The sequence below is a fragment of the Anser anser genome (assembly GCF_964211835.1).
Source record: "Anser anser genome assembly, chromosome: 2".
Classification (NCBI taxonomy): domain Eukaryota; kingdom Metazoa; phylum Chordata; class Aves; order Anseriformes; family Anatidae; genus Anser; species Anser anser.
Window position 1 is genome coordinate 152,460,349 of NC_139721.1, and position 4,820 is coordinate 152,465,168.

The 4,820-nt window shown below is 40.1% G+C and overlaps 1 long non-coding RNA gene across 1 annotated transcript in view; it reads right to left on the minus strand.

Moving 5' to 3' along the window:
* LOC310894216 overlaps nucleotides 1-4,469 on the minus strand; it is a 4,838-nt gene extending 369 nt beyond the window's left edge. Inside the window, exons 1-2 of the long non-coding RNA XR_014579680.1 lie at nucleotides 3,107-4,469; nucleotides 1-644 (exon numbers count right to left, since the gene is read on the minus strand). The exon at nucleotides 1-644 is cut by the window's left edge and continues 369 nt beyond it. This is a non-coding gene — a long non-coding RNA (uncharacterized lncRNA). The remainder of the gene's footprint in view (nucleotides 645-3,106) is intronic.
* Nucleotides 4,470-4,820: the final 351 nt, after the last annotated feature.

Here is a 4,820-nt window from a genome sequence, read left to right on the forward strand (position 1 = left end):
TAAATGAATGTGATTATTTTTTACAAATTGTACAGACTATGATGTTGTATAGATTAATGTGTGTAAATAGATTTCCTTTTCATACTGTAATTCACCATACATTTCCTCTGGTTTTTCTTTTTTTGTTCTTTTTTGTTTTCAGTTTTTAATGTCACATACCTAACAGCCTTTTCTGTGATGTTGTATATAAAGCTGTGAACAAATAAGCGTTTACATCTTTATGCTATCAGTGATAATAGTAGTTAATAACACCATAATGGACTGAAGAGGAATCAGAGAATAAAAATTTTAAAGGTTTTGCACAGAACTTCTTTTATTTCTTTCAAGGCATATAACGATGCAGTTTTCTTACTGATTCAGAGGGTCAGGGCCATGCTGAAAGGTGTGGCTAGCTTAATACTTCACTTTGTAATTCAACAGCTGTAAGATGTGCATGTTCAAGAAAACCAGTCCCTACCCAAGTCACAGCACTGAAGAATACATAGCTTCATGGAACATAGGTGTGCTTACATGGATGTAAGAAATGCACATACACAGAGCGTAGGTATATGTCAGTACCTGGAGGGCTGGCAGCTATTCTTACCTTACTCCATCTTGCTTAAATGCGTTGTCCAGGTACCTTTCAGAAGTACAGCATAATGGACCTAGAACAAAAATAAAGCTATGGAATTTCTTCTACAGGAATGCTGTATAATTATGTATTTCTTCCCTAGAAGATACATGTCCCTATATCTATAATGGGTATTTTTCTGGAAACTAGATGTGCTCAGAAACCAGGTTTTCACAGTTGAAAATGATCTTGGCTGCCGTTGGCAGCCAAGGGATCCGCAGCAATATGTTTGAAACTGAATTTTATTGCATGGGAAATGAAATGCCAAGGCAGCTCCTGCCATGGAAATGAGATGCACAGAAGGGGGTTCACAGGAGCGAGGCTCACAGTGGTGCGGGCCAGCAAGGGAGGTGAGCACACACCAGAGAAGCTGTGATGTGACAGTAGCAAGGTGCCCCAAGGGACAGTGCGTCCCTCAGGGCAGGAACACCCAGCAGGGATAAATGGTGGAGAGCTGTTTTGCTGTTCCTAATGGACGAGGGAGTCTGGCTCCTTCCGTGTGTATCTGTAGGCACCACAGAAGTTATGTCACCAGGAGGGGTCTTCCAACCCTTTGAGAGAGCTGAGATCTCCCTCTCACAGCTCACGCGTGTGCCTTTATGAGCTGAGTGTCACTCTGAACCTTTTTACATTCAGTTAAGTGCCTGCAAAGTACTTTGGTGCCCTTGCTCACACACACGTCCTCTTTCCCCCATTGCTAATCAGGTGGCCCCAGAGCCAGGTCACCTTGATGTCCACGGGTGTGCTGCTTTTAGGGCTGATGAGCCTGGATGGGCAGGAGAGCCAGGGTGCTGCTGAGCAGAGGGGCCAGCAACCAGACATCATTTTCCTATCAGTGCTGGCAAGGTTTCCATGGCAGGCCTGAGTCCTGTCAGATGCAAAACCTAAAAGTTTTAACACTTTTGATGCTGTCAGACCCCCATAGCTAGAGAAATGGATGTCCCCAGAATAAAAGGAAATGTGCATATTGAGGAAAGGAGAGAATAAGGGAGACTGCACTCAAGAAGCCTCTCCAAGAAGCAAGCACTTCTGTTACAACTTCTACATGGTCATGAAAGGCAGTACTAGCTGCAGGAGTCCTTACCAGTTTTGTAACCAACCACTGCCTTGCAGGCAGGCTTGGATAAAGCACAGAGCTCCCACTTTTCCTCTGATTGTACCAAGCAGCTTCTAACTGGGGCATTTGAAGGGCTAGAGGAGATCAGTGCCTGGGATGGTGAAGCAGTAAGAAAGTCTGGCTGCCTTCCCCTCTCCTCCATCAGGCTGCTGAACCTCAGAACCACAGCAAACAGCCCCGTGAGCCCTGACAGCCTGTGCTCAGGAAAAACAGCAGTCTACCCCACAAGCTGCAGGTTGCCGTACAAGGGCAGGGCTCCTGTAAAACCCCCCTACAACGCTGTGCTCTGAGTGGAGTCCGGGGGGGACTTCCTGGCAGAGGAGAGGTCATCCCAGTGTCCAAGGGGGAATAAAATAAAATGCTTTATATTAATTAAGTCCTATTATGCATTTTAATACCCTCATCTCCCCCAAATACTGTAGGCCGGGATGTGTAGTGAGCTAGCTGGCATGCAATTCAGGTTGAACAATCATCTCAAATCATAGTAGGGAAGTATATATTATATCAAACTAGTTACAGATTTTTCACACAGGCAAAATAAATATTTCTTCTAGAGATGTCCTAGAGAATATAATCAATGCCCTGGGTTATTCAATTAAATATGGATATTGGATTTGGAAAAGAAAATTGAAATGAAGAGCCAAGCTCTATGTTGAAGTCCTTCTGCCCTTCTGAGCTGGTGCCTTTGTAATTGAGACTGCTTTTCAACTGAAGCCCGCTGAGCTGTGAAATTCTCTGTTCATAAAGGCTTTATTTAGCAATAGCCCCCAGCCACTGCTTATCCCTGGTTTCCTGCTTACATTCTTCACCTGCTCTTAATTAGTGCCTTGGGCTTTGGCTGCCTGTCTCTGTGGGATATGAAAAATATTTCACAAATAATGAAGGAATCAATAATCAAGTTTATAACAATATAATTAAAAATGGATTGTGACTACGGGGTATATTTTGTTATGTAGAGCCATATTCATGAGAAGCAATTTGAAAATTAAAATATAATCTAAGTATTATAGAAAATGGTGCTGTAGAGAATGTTTGTGTCTTAGCCAGGTGATGAATTAGACATTTTAATCATTCCTGCAGATTCTAGCTTCTGTTATTCAGGTAAGTATCCAAACCATATGGCCTCTGTTAAAAAACACTTAACTTGACCTTATTACTCAACAATAAGAACATGAAGAAAAATACTGTTTTCCTCAAAAACACATCTTTAAAGAATCATTTTCATGATTTTGCCTGTAAAGACCATAACATCCTGTTTCTTGAATAGGGACAACAATTTATCAACTTAGATGCTTGAACATACCCTTTTGAGTTGTAACATATGGAATTGATATTGTTAAAATAAATTCAAAATGATCTTTTAAAAACCCAACATATACCTTGTTCAGTCTGTAGCTCTGGTGACTTGTCCTGGTGCCCCAAATACGAGCTGTCTCCAGCTTGGAAGACACAGGCAGTGCTGACTTTTTTATCATGTATCTAATTTGTTTCTATCTAACTTTAAATATCTCAGTTAAGCATTTTATTTATAAATCTCCTTTTTGGCTGAATACAAAGCCAAATATCCAGTGATCCCACCTCTGGGATAGCTCAGGTCTTGCCCCAAGGCAGGGCTGCACGTAGGACCTGCCTGATGCCTGCAAGGGGCTGCAGGGGGAAGAGCCCTGTCCCCATGGTGTGTTCAGCAAACCCTGGCAATGCTGCTGCCCCTCAGACACACGTTTCCCTTTCGCTGGCAGTCTGACAGGGCTGTGCTATAGATATGTTGAGGTTTTCTAATTCTTCCAGCTGCTTGTGAAATCTGAGTTTTAATTTAAACTGAGTGATCACTAGTTTTATTGTCATACTCCCATGACATTCAGTTATTTACTTTACAACCCTCTCTAGCTTCATTGCAGTGAAATATTGAATTTACAGCAATGCTTTGAAACAGCTCAATGAGAAGGGGGAGGGTTTTATTTAAAGGGATTAATATTGAGTAACTGTTCTTGGATGTACAAATGCAGGAGGATCTTTTTTGTTTGTTTTTGGTTCTGCTACCTATGCAAATTTCCATAGAAAGTCAGGTGTTGACTGGCATCCCATAAAATGGGGTTAGAAATTAGAAAAAATATTTGAAATCACCAGAAGACAGGTTTTGAAAAAGTCTAGTGGCATCTAAGAAAAATTCCACTTTTAGATCCCTATTTATATGGCTTAGAGGAATAATGTGGTATGAGTCTAAAATGGTGGAGCATTCAACCTCATGACCTATGCACATATACTTCCCCTTATATGACTACAGGATCTTAACTGCATGAATTTGTGTGATGTTTTAGAAAGAAATCAAAGAAGTTAGAAAAAAGTTACAAACTTTTCCAAATCACAAAAAAAAAAAAAAAAGCTTTAGGTTTTTATACTTTGTCAGTTTCTATAAGATACTCTAACAATGCTATTTCAGACACTGGTTTCAGCTGTAGATTCAGTGTGACATGGCTCCATCGTGCCTGGGTGAACAGACAGCACTGTTGACGTAGATAATTTGGAAGAAAATGTGAGTACTATAAAGAGATTTTTAGTCTTAGATCATCTTCTCCCTCTATTGTGCTCTATATTCATCCCTAGCCTAGAAAAGTTCTTCCAATTACCTATTCATATACTGATCCATGAATAGTACAACCGCACTTCTATATGTGTTCCCAAAATGTCTGTGATGAATAGTTTATTTCCTCTGAGTTGCAGTTATTCCTCTCAGCATTTGGCAATGTTTTTGAGTAGTTTTTAACTTTTCTCATCTAATGTGTCATCAGGTTTAAAATTAAAAAAAAATAAATAGTGGTTTCTCTGAACAATCTGGATACTTGAGTGTTTGGTTGGCTTATAAGTTGGAAAGGGGCTTCTGACCTTCAAAACTAACTTGCAGTTGACTGCTTAAGGACATTTTTAAAATTCAGATTAACTCAAAATAATAAATTAAAAGAAAAACATACAGATTGGGTTTCGAGAGTTTGAGAAAGAAAAAAAAAGGTATGAATATGTGGAATGAATGGGGTCAAAACTAGGTTCTTACTTAATGGCAATAAGATTTTATGGCAGGAAGATAGAAGAACTAAA